Raw genomic sequence first — 14,665 nt, forward strand, 5'->3', positions numbered from 1 at the left:
TGGATAAAAGCCAGGTCAGTATGACACAGAAGGTGATGCTGAGGGTTGTAGTGAGCAGGACTTCCTGAGAAGAAACCTAAAAGTAGCAGCTGTACTGAAAGTGAACCAGAGGTACATGAGATGAGTTTCATGGGGCGATATGGTAAAATTAAACCTTTTTTTTTTTTTATTTTATTTGAGGAACCTTGTATCATTCCTCCACTGAGTTCATTGGAGAGGAAACTCTATCCTTGTTGTTCTCTGCTGTCTGTTCCACTTTATATTAAAGGTAAAAAATACTAAACGTAGTGTGCAGACACCCCAAGCTGTTCTAGGGGGATGCAAACCTTGGGTATGGTTGTTAAAAGGTGCATTAAGAACGTGGAGGAGACAAGTGTTGCATTGAATACAATAAAAACAGTAAAGACGTAATCATGCTGTCAACCTGTCTGCTGTTATAGAGTGCTTAATAAAAGAAACTGTCAGTGTTGCGGTGTCATTGTGACTGATTTCTTCTTTGATTCAGTTCTAAGTGGAAAAACTCAGCTTCCCCATACATGTCCCTTTGTCTTTTCAGAATGCATAACTGTGTATAAAACAGTCCCACTATGGAGAACAAGTGAGACACAGTTGATTAAAGAGTGAAAGAGTTGAGATTCTTTCTCTGCTTCCAAACACCTGAGCACTCTACATTTAAAGCCCTGTCCAAATTCCACATAGCCGACGGATGGTTGCTATTATAGGATGCTGTGTGTTTAATGTGTTTACCATCCACTCATAAGTCGGTCAACAGTAGCTTTTGCTCTTACTGAGAAAAGTTTAACTCCCGATGGCTGCTTTAGGTCGCGTGCTCAGCTCTCTTCACTGCACCTCTTATGACCAAAACCCCAAGATGCTTTGCACTGGGCTGCACAGCGATGAAGCCAGTGGGACCGCAGCATCTGCAAAATGCTAAGATACGACCTTGAGATACGCGTTGGCTTCGTCTTGAAATTAGGTCCATAAAAGTTATGAATCGGGAGTAGAGGGCACCCCCAGCAGAGTCCAGATCACCTCCAGTATCCGTGCTGAGTATCTTCTGTCATGCATTATGAATGGACTGAGGTCCAAACAACAGAAAATATTAACTGACAGCTTTATCTTTTTAAATCACTTTTTTCTGTCATTTTCAATTATCTAAATCATACATTTTTAACAACTCCATACTGTGCATGTCCTTGCAAATATAGTTTCATTTAGCTTCAGCTCTTTCTATTACACGACTGCAGTCACCAGCAGACATACTCTGTCAAAGCGATGCAGCGGGACTTTTTAGTCACTGAGCTGTGATGCAGAGCAGAATCAGTTAGTTCAAAAATTAAAATGAAACAGAAAATTAATCAGCAACTATTTTCTCTTTTCCAGCTCATGCTGTGCCAGGATTTGCTGATTTCTCTGTTTTATAAAACCTTAAATATCTTTAGCCTGAGTCTAATGGTCTGGTGAATTTTATGAGGCAGTAATTAGAAGATGAATCCATAATGAAAATGAGCCTTAGTTTGACCTCCAGTTAGAGTCAACAGAATCATCTGTTCATATTTCAGCACTCGGCACGGAGAGAAGGACATGTTTGTAGAAATATTACTAAAGTTATTCAAATTTAGATCCAGAATTTCCAGCTGCATCACCTGAACTGAAAGGAAGGTAAGCTGATTTCAGAAAGCCCTGAAGTTTTCAAAATAAAGGATTAATAAGCAACATACTTCATGAGGAATTCACTTGTTAAACTGCCGTCTTTCAGCGAAACAATGCAGCAAATCCGCGCAAACCCTCCGGGTTTTTCCCCGTCCTGAAAAGGAGCACAAACAGTTCAGTCGGGTCTGTGAATGTTTGAGGAAATAAGTCATCGCTGGGCTGCAGGTCAAACAACGGCTGACAGTTTGATACTCGCCAGCTGGATGGATGTTTACCCAGCAGTTTGTATCGTATATTTATCCACACTAATCGCCAGCAACAAATTCCCAGGGGTACGCTCAGAGAAATATCAAAGCTAGTACGACTTATCTTAGCGGGTTTTTTTTTTTTTAAACTGCAAACAGATTCAAGTCCAGATTTAAAGGAATGTTGGCAATTAACCAGTATTTTTGAAGACCTGTTGATATTATTAGATGTTATCATCTCTTTGGCTTGCTCCTTTGAGCCACTAAAGTCTTCACACACATCCAAAAGCTGCTTTCAGCTGCTCCCTTATTCACAAGGGGGTCGCCACAGTGGGTAGCTGAGCACATCTACTCCCACATGGACACTTGACAGTCACCTAAACTTCAGTGGGGACAGAGATTTATGTGTCAGCTTCACCTGGTTTCATCTATATCTCAGTCCAAGGCAGAGCCAATTAATCACATCAGCGTGTGCAAACCAAATGATTTACAGTATTTACAAATATTCTCATCGCCGGGCATCAAATGGGCCGCAGCGTGGCTCGGTTGTTAGCACTGCTGCCTCGCAGCAAGAGCGAGCGAACCATATTTATTTATTTATGCCGTGCTTTTCCCCAGACGGCGTTTTACAAAAAAATGATCAAAGACGATGCAAATGTTTTAAAAAGACCAAAATGTATACAATGTAAAAAATAAATAAATAAATTTGCCCTAATTGGAGACAAAATTAATAACACACAGTTAAATGCAGCACGAGATTTACAAGAGAAAAAAATATTTTGCATAAAAGTTTAAGTGGCGCAAAACAGAAACGTGTTTAGCCGAGGCCTCAGAGGAGCAGGTGTGGCAGCAGGTTTCCTACATTTGAACCCAGGTAGAGCTCCTCTGTGTGCAGTTTCCTCCAGGAACTCTTAGAATACGTGCTTTGTTAATGCTGCTTATTTCTACCCATGACACAAGCCACAGAATATTCTCTAAATCTAAAGAGTTTCATTTCATGGCTGAGTAAACGTTTTTTAAAAAACCTCTCAGGTGCCTCAAAGATATGCCAAAGGTGTCCTCTGACGTATTGTTGATGCACCTGCGGCAGGAAGATTAAATGCTCTGAGATAACACTCCTCTTTTGCACAGTGATAACGCCCACATCAGGAGGCTGGAGGGGAAGCGTTCGAGGAATCAGTAGCTCATCAGGAGATGGTTTGGGAGCTTTGTGTCCTACACTTTGTTTGCTTTGGTTTTGGCACCAGAGACCATTTGGTTACTTTTAGGGAAGGATGGTTTGTGGTTTGTGTTCACATACTTCCTTTTATAACATTAGTGCTGCACGTCAGTATGTGTCAATATTTAGGAGTAACATTGTCATAAACACCAGCCATCTTGTGCAGAAGAGACCTCAGCAGCCTTGGCAAAACTGCACAATTTGAGGTCCTTAGACTGAGAAACAGGTTTATGTTTATAACAAAAAGATTCAGAGATCAGTCAAATCTTTGTTTTCTGAAAGAGATTATCAGATGGGGTGTTTATGTGGGCTTTATGTGAGAAATTAAAGCATAAAGTTTGAGTTGCCTCGTCCTGATTTTGGTTTATATGAACTTTCCAAACTCTAGTCTGTTCTTTCACAGATTTCACAGTTTTCTGCTGCCTTTGAACCTTTAAATAGAGCTAATAGTGCATTTAATTCGCTTTCAATGAGGATCACATTAAAGCATTTTTAAGTCCCCTTTGTGTCAAGTGCGATGGAAATTCCTACACAAGAAGAACTTGGATCAGGGCGCTGTGCCGTGAATGGCATGGAATCAGTTTAATCAGTGGTAACTGTGAAGTATTGAAGACTGTGTTAATCTGAGCTTGGTCGCCCTGCCAGGCTGTGGAGTTAAGTGTTCTGACTCACGGCTGATTGGTAGTGTAGGTGGTTGATTAGTTTGGTCCAGATCACATGGACCACTGAAGTCTGATTAGGCTGAGTCACAGAAAAAGTTGGAGGCTGAATGATCCCTCCATTAGGCGTAATTAGCATCTGTGTGAAGAGTGTGTGTCTTTCAGTGGAGTTGCTGTGTGTGTGTGTGTGTGTGTGTGTGTGTGTGGTGGTGGTGGTGGTGGTGGTGGGGGGGGGGGGGGGGGGTGGTGGGGTGGGGGGGGGGGGGGGCGTTGCTTCTGAAGTTTACTTCTGAAGTTTACTTCCTGGCTGTTTCTTTCTCCTCTGTTTTTCTTTCTTTTTTTTCTCCTTTTTTTTTTTAAAGCTGTTTCTATGTATAATTAACCTTCTATCAAATGGCAGCGTAAACCTCGTGGCTTCAGTTTTGTTAATTTGCGCGTTTCAAGTCGAACTCCGTGGGAGAATTAATTAGCGAGTTCAGATTTAAAGCTACGTGTGATTGGTTGGGGCGTTCACACAGCAGAAACGTTTCTAATGTTCAAGCCGTCGTCCCAAAATGTGCATTTGTGTTTAAAGCTTTGATCAGTTATTGGAGGACAAACTAAATAAGAAATGTAACTTCTGTGTCTTCTGTAGGTGAGGAGAGAAAGGCGCTTCATGTCATCAGGGTTTGACAGAACTCATCACTGAACAGGTAAGACGACTTGATCAGCTCCACTCTAATCTTCCCTCTTTGCCTTCCCAGCTCTCTAATCAGAGCTTCACTCCTTCAGACAGCGACCCGACAGTGATAACATCAGTAGTAGGCTTGTGATTGAAGGAAAATATTGATCTTTGATGATTCGCCAAGTCCATCATCTTTTTTCTTCTTTTTTTTTTAGGTATTATTTTGTGTAATTTAGTTATTTTAGTTGACTACCTCCTTGAGAATTCAACTAAACCCCATCTGTTTATGCAGAGAGTGCAGCGCCTCCTTCATGTGATTGCTTCGTATTAGGTCCCTGCGGTTTGTATGATTTAAAACATACCTCTGTATATATATCAGTGAGCTCTGGTTGGACATTTTTAACAAATTCAACTCTATTATAAAGTGTGTGGATACCAGGTTCTATTTAATCCAATTAAATTTCATTTATATAGCCCTTGTTCACAACAGCAGGTTCCTGCTATAAACTCCAACAATCAGACGATCACCTGTGAGCATGCAGTTAGTGACGATGAGGACGAAGAACTCCCTCTTAGCAGGAAGAAACATCCAGCACTGTGACTCACAGCTGGTAAACCTCCACCGGACCTTTTATCTCGTGCAACTACAGGGTCAAAATTTCCACTCGTCAAACACTGGAGTTTCCTCTGAATTAAACTTCCTGTCAATATTTGCATCCAAAATATAGTGGAGTAGAAGCAGAAAGTAACATCAGAAATACTTGGATAAAGTATTAGTACATTAAACTGTACCTCTGTAAAGTACTGTACTTGAGTAAATGCTGCGTTACGGTCCTGTCCATGCTCTCATCCAGTGTTGTTGGGCATTGTAAGATGGTACAGCAGTATTCTCCTGCAGCGGCGCTGGTGGGGGGGTAACGGGTGGGGCCTCCTGGTGACGACCTCGACCTGGAGTAGGTCTGCTTCTCACAGGATTGGAGCACACTGTTAAAAATGCTCTGAATTGTCCACTACACAGATGAGATCTTTTAAAGTTGGTTAGTGTTACGAATGTAAAAATAGTTGTTCTGCTTTTCATTAGTCCAACAAGTTTGTACTCAGTTTTTTGTTGTATAATGAGTATTACACCCTTACGGGGCACCGTGTAAGCGTGCTGTGGTATTTTACTGATAAATTCCTCCACTCAGACAAAGGCCTCCTGCTTTTCTTTCTATGGGCTATGTCATATAACGTTCTCATTAAGTTACTTCATTAAAGTGAAGTTGCTGCATTGACACATACCTTTGCCTGAGCGCTTTCTTATTATTTGGCCTCATAACGCACACAAACATGCAGTAATTTCTGTAACACACAGAGTAAACACAGGGGAGGTCGTCTGGGTGATAAAGGGAGTGCAGGAAGGGACGTCTGATAACACCTTCAACACAGGAAGCAGTCCTGCAGTAATAAGCCATTTATGGAGCTCTGCGTATGCTTATCACAAACAGTCTCAATCGCAACAAAAGGCTGTTAATATTTAACAGAGTGTATTGAACGAGGTTGAGATCATTTCTGGCGTTTCCTTCGGTAAAGCTTTAGAAGTGGAACATTTCCACTCGGCTCAGGGGAGCTCCTGCTGATGCCCTGTTTGAACTTAAAATCAAACCTCAACCTTTTTTTTTTTATCTGCGTCTCTGTTAAGAAGAGGTCTTCTTTCCTGCCTTTTGCTATTGTGAGTCCAGTTCTGCCACTTTAACATCAGTAGGATGGCGTGAGACTACTGGGCTCAGTCTCACTAGAGTAAAAACAGGACTGCAACCACAACTGACCGGTAACTGCATTGAATTTTTTTGCTGTTGACTAACAATTGTAAGTAGTTGCAGCAACCAGCTGGGTTCCTTCAACCTCTGGCTGATTGCTTTTGATCACATGGTAATTGCACAGGTCACCTGGTGGGAGGCATCGTGTCTGCAAACAGTCGCAGCCTGACCCGGATCGACTGCGGTCGCTCAGACAGATCGGCGAAGGTTTCTAAAAGCAGACTGACTGCCGTCATGTCGCAGTGGATCTGAGTCAGCGTGTGCTGATGAGCGCGACTTGCCTGCGACAGGTCTCTTTGCAAAGGGGCCCTTAACTCAAGTTGCTGCTAACTGGTTGTATTCTGGTTATATTCCTATATAAAAGCAAGGTTACCAAGAGCCTGTGTTATTTTGCATTTTAATTGCCTAATTACAGCAACTACAGCATTGTTTGTAGAGGAATTTGTTTCAAATCTATGAGGTTCTGGCTGGACTCTGAATAATAGTTGATGTGAATTTCTTTGTATGTAGACTGCAACAGATTTTCTCCAGTTTATCACACTTAATCTCTGTAGTATCACAAACAGCTTGCAGGTAATTTGTCTCCATTTTATTCCAAACTGATCACGACTTACTATTGTTTGGTGCATCGAGACGGTGATGAAAGTTGCTGTGGAGACAGTTGCAGGCCTGGCCTCCGTCTTCAAAGCAGGCATTTCAGAGGCAACAGAGTTGCGCTGCAGTCTCTAAGCACTGTTTCGCCCGGTGTGAATGTGGCATTAGTGGGATTATGTACTGTGTTACTTGTGTGCACATGGGCTGATTTTAATGGCTGAAAGCTTTGGGGCAATGCCACTAACTGGACTTTAAGTTGAGTCTGTCAAACAGGGCTTACATGTTACATTACAATAACTGAGACTCAGCAATGATGCAAAGAGGGAACAGCAGTTTACTTTCCAGCTCATGCAAAAAAATACAAAAGAGAAACTGAATGATCAGAGAAATGATCAGGCCTGTAAAAGAGGTCAACAGAGTACAACTAAAGATAAGAACTAAACACATGAGGTAACTTGTGTGTGTTTCTGCAGTCGACTGTAAATGAAGTGAGCACGGGCAGATGGCTAAGATGAGAGAGTGTGCATCGGGAGGATATGAGCAATTTGTAATTGTGGCTTTCACAAGTGATCAAATAAAAATGCATCAATTATCTGTACCTGATGTTTCCACTGATTTCTCCTTTAATTAGAAGTCATCATAAACATGTGAGACATCAAATAATTCCTTCTAGATGCAAATATGCAAAACTGGTAAAAAGGTCCTTCAGTAATCCTTAAAAATGGCTTCAGCCATTAGCCAATCATCTTCCAGTTTATGCAAAATGTTGTATTTACCTTATTTATATTTAACATTCAACAATAGTCACAAATTTCATAATTCCTCTGTACATTCAGCACATATATCAGACTATAAACTGTGGTGAACAGGCCTTGTAGTGTGGATGCACACCCCTAGAGACAATTCAAAAGCAGTGCAGCGCGCACACAGGGAAGATATGTTGACCCCAGGTAGTGCATCACCCATATACTCTTTATTACTTTGCTTTCCCGATACAGTCCGGATCACGCTTCTCCATATCTGCTACCCGCCCGTCCTTTCATCATGCCGGCCGGCTGTTCCCGGGAGCCTCTCGACCAAATCTGGAGGCTCAGTTCTGACGGAGTACTGCGACGGGAACTTTTAGACAAAGGCTGGTCAGGCACTGTTTGTTGAAATGAGCCCGTACAGTTTGTTGTGTTTTTAAACACACTTCAGAGGCTGTTGAATTTTACTGTGTTGTCATTTTTTGCTGGCTGTTGTAAATTGTGGTTATTGCGTTTTGTGTGTGTGTGTGTGTGTGTGTGTGTGTATACAGCTAGTTTGAGGGATTGTTCAAGGGCTGTAATAGGACTCGGCACCCTGGCTTTAATGCCAGTGACTGCTACAAGCACAAAATGTTCGTGTTCCCAGAAATAAACAAAGATGACCCAGCAAACGCTGCCAAACGGCCTTCATTTACCTCACAGGCCTTAAACCTACAGATTAAGGGCCACGGCTGACTAGGCTCTCAAGTATTTCCTTCTCTCTTAAGGTGTTTTCAAGCAAGAGCTCCAGACAATTTCAGCAGAATCAGATTAGGCCATTGTTCTCAGGTCATTTTTTTTTCTTACCTCTTATACAAGTTCTCAGTACTGGGAATACTCTTGTTTTAAGCAAGGGTGCTGCTTGGATAAAACGCCTGCAGCGTTATTTCCTGTAAAACTCAAAATATATCAAATTGCAAAGCTGGGAAGTGTAACTATGAATTGCTCTTTTATTTACATCTGTTTATAATATCTATGTTTATGTATTTATATTAATTCACATGCATTTTCCTGCACACACACACACACACACACACACCCACGTCTCTCTGGGAGGTGAACAGGAAAATGCTGGTTTGTTTTGGAGGAGGAAGTTCAGCGTGTTTGCATCTTTATTTCTGTGTGGGCGTCTCAGAGGGGAGCCGCAGCTGTGAGGCCCGGCTCAAAACTGTAAACTCGACTCGCGCACTTACAAACAACGCACACGCTGGAGAAGACAAGAGACAGTCATCATTACTGTTACCAAACCCAACAGCTCCTTACAAGCTCCAGCAGTCCCCCCCCCCCCCTTCCCGAGGAGTTGCAGGGTGTTATTGTGGAAGCGCACAGTGTGGTGGATCGAAGAGTTGGTCCTGCATACAGAGAACATGTGTTTGGGCTGAATTATTGCACATATAGTGCATTTAGAGGAAGACTGCACACGATTCAAGAGCCTCCGCTGCCGTTTCTTTCCAGATGCATTCACAGTTCCATTTCATAGCGGAGTCGTAACCAGCTCAGGTAAAAAAAGCCACTCAGATGCTGCACTGATATCCTCAGGTACACCTTTTTGTATTGCATAACCTCTCCTTTATTATATCACAGAGCTTTCATGATTGCAGAGGCCTCGATTAACAAAAACCTTTCTGAGTTTCTTCTTCAGATTTGCCCTGCAGAAGTGCTTCTGTGGCAGCGAGAATGACTGTCAGAAGGATTTGTGACACAGATTGAGCGCCACTGTTTGAGCGTGGTGGAAAGGATGCAACAAGCAGTGATGGATGAAAGATTTATTTCCTCGTCAGATACACGACAGTTGGTGTGGCTTGAGATCCAAAGTGTTGTTTGAATTGGTTTCTGTATATGACTTTAGGATTCAATGGGGAGAAAAAAATATGGTTTGCTCTGGTAGATAGCTGCAGTTAGCAGTGGGCTGCAGCTTGAGACTCAGTTTTAGCTTATTAGTTCACATTTTTAACACGCTGGCACAGTTAAAAGTGCTGATTTGCTATTAGCAGCTCCTTTCAGTGCTTCTATTATAGACAATTATCACTGGATTAATTTGATACTTCAAAGATGATGACTCTCAGGCACAGACTACACTCATGAAAAAGTGTTCACAGGACTGTACAGTATGGTTCAGTAGCTTGTAGAACCACCTTTAACAGCAATGAACATTGTGGAGGTTCGTTGAGGTTTGTTGGCTTTTGTGTATGCACAGATCACTTAAAGTCCCCCTTCAGCATTTGTGCTTCTGCATGACCGTTTATATTTAACATTATGGAATTATGGCCATCACATTTTGTTTTTCTGGAGCTTTAAGTGGAAATACTTGGACAGGAAGATGAAGTGCTGCATTATAAGCTGTCGTTGGGAAGCTTGGTTAGCGAAGTGTATCCATAAACTGTTAGTCACTCAGATACAGATACTTTCTAATTAGTAACTTGGTAATAACTTTGACAAGTAACAACTAACTGCACAGTAAGCTGTCAGATAATGAAAGTAAAAATGTAAAAGCTTACCTACATCACAAATTCAAGAGGTGTGGTTCTGTGACTGTGAGTTGGTGAATGCAGAGCCCAAAGGTAGTGCACACATTTAACTTTATGCACTTTAAATGGGTGAGTAATTTAAATATTGACCCCCTGTTCAATTATCTAAAAGGTTGAAACTAGCTATGAGAACCGAGCGGTTTGTATCAGGATGTAAATGTGTTTATTTTTGTGCAAAGTTGGACATTTGGAGTCAGCCTCAAGTGGCCATTAGAGGACCTCCAGTTTCTGGCACTTGTGCATAGATATCTCTATAAGCATATTTATCCACATTTATTTATAATTGATACAGGAGCTAAAAATTTTCCACAGAAAATAAGTCACACTGGTCCAAAAAAAAAAAAGAAAAGTCAGTAAATTACGGCTAAACTGCAGTAAGTAACTTCGAGTTGTTCTTTTACGCTGCATTTCTGCCTTCTCTCTCTCTTCGTGCTACGCCTTCCACTCCCTCACACCCCCTCTGCATTTGCCATTACTGTTACTGGTAATAACATTGTGGAGTAGACTAGATTGGAACAGAGCTTTAATGTCCCTGAGGGCCAATTTGGCCTGCAGACAGTATTTTGTTATGAAAGATCCGACCAAAGTGAAATCCAGGGGACAGTATTTTCACACCCACAGCTAGAGACTGGTAATATTGTATTTTTACTCCAAAAAAAAAAAAAAAAGCCAATAGTTGATGGCATAAATTACCTCATCCACCTGCTGGTGACACCTACCTCTGCCCTGATGGGCTCAATTTAGCTCTCTGTGTAAAGGTTGCTTGGATTTCAGTAAATGACCTGACATTTCTGCTTTCATACAAGAGGAAAAAGGTTGGATTTTTTTTTAAGCTACTAAGAGTCACATTTTTCTTTGCAGTTTGACTTCCTACTTGACAGGCTTGACTTGAGCCCCTCCTCATTATTGCTTAATATATGCCAGATATAGCTTTAATATTGTATCATAATATGTATAATTTAAGATTGTATTGAATTTTGTATGAGGAGGCTGTATTTGAATTCACAGACAGTGAAGCCTGAGGTGGGAGACAGAGACTCACGGAGAGAATAAATTCATCAATAATTAGTCACAACAAAGTGGGAAAATAAAGGCTGATGAATGGACACAGATATAAGCAGTAGGGACGCAGACAGTGCACATATATACAGCCTCACTAATGAATTGACTCGATCAGATTCTGACATTCGCGGCCTCTGGGAGGGCGAACTCGTCCGTGTGTGTCGCTCGTGAAAACTTCGTCTCTGTAAATGTGCTGATGAACGTTTTAAATCTAGTTTGGAAAAAAAAAAAAAAAAGAAGTGATCTCTCTCTTATCTTGCCTGTTTTATTATATCCCAGCATTCAGAGGGGTGCAGCGTGAGATGAGAGAATCAGTTTGTATTGAACATGGCTGAATGCAGTGCTGATGAAAGCTTATGCTGATAATAGCTTTTTCATTATGTCCTTAGCCAGCCTTGGCATTTCATTTTCTATTGCAGACAGAGGGAGAAGTTCAGATTTTCACCACCACTGCTCCGGGTGTGCGCTGCGTCTTTGGACTGGAGTTCGATTGTGTGTTTGGAATATTAGTTTTTATATTGCATTTCTGCTCGATTAAGTGCCGCGCAGAGAGGAATGTGGGGCATTGGGGGGGGGGGGGGGGGGGGGGTTGTATTTATGCCTAAAAATAGACGTCTACGATTAATGGAAATCAAACTGAAGCAGCAGCTGTTCGAGACTAAATGCCAGCCTGTGGCTCGTGGAGCTGGGTAGATTTTATGTAATTTATGCTGCTGTGATCAGTGATGATGTTCACAGCTATATTTCCCGGTTTACGTGGTTATCAGTGCACTGACAGCTGTAAAGCTTTATTGAAAATCAGAGAAGTAAATAGTTGACTGTAGGCTGGTGTCGTTTGTATTTCCATCAGTAAGCTACTGTAGCTTATTGTCTAACATTTGTGTTATCCGTAGACCGTACGCTGTGTAAACCATCGGTGAGTGAAGTCCCAGTTGGGACGGATTGACTTGGCATTTTTAGTTTGTTTTTTGAGAAGGTGCCAGCCTCTCTCCCGCTATTTTAGCATTTATCTTTTTTTTTTTTTGTCTTTCCTGGGATATCCAAACAGGAAATGGGTTGCAGGAAGTGTTAGAAGCTCAGTGACATTCAGCAACTTCAAGCAACGAGTGAAATAACCTCTGCTGGATCCCGAGTTAAACTTTTCTCAACTTTGAGGGAAGCAATTGAAGCAACTAACAGTGAGAGTGAAGACTGTCATATGAGGGGGTGATAAATACATTTGAGGGTTACCTAGGCAAACAGAGACTGGAGTATCCACTAGAGACAGACCATCAGCTGCAAAACGATATGATGTGTGCTTTATATGTGGGCGGGGCTTTAACACCAGAAACCAAGACCTAGAGACCGGTCAGTCACCCCCCCGGCAACTTCTGGTCATATTCCCTAACTAATTGGCAGGTGGTTGTTGACTGTTGCCAGGTGAAATCACAGTGTTGCACAAAAACCTCCCTGTGATTGCTGTGGTTGGTAGCAGGTTGCCACAGTTGACCATGCTGTGCATGAAAGACACAGACTGGTACCACAGGCATGTTTCAAAAGTTTGAATGCAAACGGTCAAACTTTTCACAGTTTGACCACCGCCCAGCAAGCAGTTGGCAAGTGTTTGCAGACGAGTCGGCATCTTCCATGCAAACTATGAGCAATCTGTTAGTAAACAAAGCAATTGCAAGCAGGTTTTTGGTGCAGCACCCTCTTTGCAACCTATTTCACTGAGTGACAGCCAGCAACCTCCAGCAACCACTCCAAAACCGGTCAGGGAATACATATTTTTCCCCCTAGTGACAGGTGGTTGTCGACCATTCTCTTGGCCTGTGTGACTGAACCCTAAACCAAACTTTCAATTTCCAAATATCAGCGTCACCAACGGACTTCAACTGTGAAAATTCAGTTAAGTTCAGGCCTGCTATTTACTTAAAAATGGCATGGGGAAAACACAGTTCCTGGAAAGAGTCCCACCACAATAAAAAAAAAAAAAAATAGGTCAGTCTAAAATTCAGTTTGGATTTCTTGGAGTTTCCTTGCCTGCCAGCTCTTCAAACAACCGGTGGGAAGGAGTAAACTGACAGGCTGGTCTGGAGTGGAGAGAATGGATGAGAACTACTGACCACAATGGATTAAATGACCTCTAGTTATCAGTTTTATTTTCATAGGAGAATGCTGTGCTCTAGTCTGTCTGAAAGCTGTTTTATGGATGTGGTTTGACTGTCGGCGTCAACAAGGAGTGTATGGTGTGGGTGTTGCTAGAGTCACATATTTGTAGCAACAACAGTACTCCTGCTGTCAGCTCATCTGTGTTTTGTAACCAGACATCACAAGGTCGCTATAAGTCCTGCTGGGCACAAATAGGGACTGTAATTTACAAAGTCTTGAAGACTTGGAACTTGTTACTGATTGTGTTGCCTGAGGTCATAGGTCAAGGGAGCTTAGGGCTGTTTTCCAGTAGACTTCTACATAATCTGACTTCTTTTTGCAGCTAGAGGGGTCTCCCCCTGCTGACCCTGCTAGAAAGAATGCAGATTTGTTTTGTTTTTTCTGGACCACGAAGCTCCATCCATCTATTTATATGGTGTCCTCAGTGAAGTTGCATTGCATCGCTGCAAAAGTTATTCTTTTGCTAAATTCGTGCCTGTTAGTCTCCCTGAAATAAAAGGGGCATTCAGTGCTAATGCTGATCTGAAACACAGCCCTAGGCCTGAAAAGGAGAAACCCATCTTGCACATGAACCAATTTAACTTATGACATGACATAATGGGGAACAAATTCGTTCATCCCCAAGGAGAAATGGTTTATTTGTGTTTTATTTCTAGGGCTAAAACGAAGGTTTTTGACGTGGCCCATCTTGCTCTCACCCCGAGTTTGTCAAGGTATTCTTGGAATGTCATAAAAATATGATGTTGAATTATAGTCAAAAGGAAATTTGGAAAATTGTTTCATACTTGGAGATATATTTCCAATGTGCGTGGCACACTAAAAAACTACTATAATAACTCAGGAAGGAACATTTTTATCCACTGAAGTCACTAAAGCTGAAGTAATGGACAGCAGCGGGAAAAGTCATAAATTTCCAGAGTCTGCTCGGTTTCCACACCCTTTGGTCGCATCAGATTGGAAGTCATGGGATTTTGTTTACTCGGCAAACACCACATGCTTCCGATCTGCAAAGATACCCGTTGGGAGAGACCGATATTGTGCAAAAGTCCATTCCATTGCCATCGAGCCTGCTCTCTGACTGCCTTTATCCCTAAGGGAATGTCAGTCATGTTGAGTAGAACCAGATGTTTTCACCCCCACCTTTCCAGCCATCCATCTCTGCTCCACAGTTGTGTCTACTTTAAAGACTGACGTGATAATTTTGTGAATTTCTCTCCGGGTTTTCAGTAATTTCTCACACATTCTTTTGGTGGTGGAAACACTTAAGAAAACTCCACTAAGATGGCAGGAGCCCATCAGGCCCTCA

At 42.0% G+C, this 14,665-nt stretch overlaps 1 protein-coding gene across 2 annotated transcripts in view; it reads left to right on the top strand.

The window, feature by feature from the left end:
* Positions 1–14,665, top strand: part of LOC115773733 (plexin-B2-like) — a 228,335-nt gene that overhangs the window by 60,016 nt on the left and 153,654 nt on the right. For both annotated transcript variants that reach the window (XM_030720626.1, XM_030720627.1), the window contains exon 2: positions 4,411–4,468. The gene's annotated coding sequence lies outside the window, so the exon portion shown is untranslated. The remainder of the gene's footprint in view (positions 1–4,410; positions 4,469–14,665) is intronic.

Source organism: Archocentrus centrarchus, chromosome 23, assembly GCF_007364275.1.
Source record: "Archocentrus centrarchus isolate MPI-CPG fArcCen1 chromosome 23, fArcCen1, whole genome shotgun sequence".
Lineage (NCBI taxonomy): Eukaryota > Metazoa > Chordata > Actinopteri > Cichliformes > Cichlidae > Archocentrus > Archocentrus centrarchus.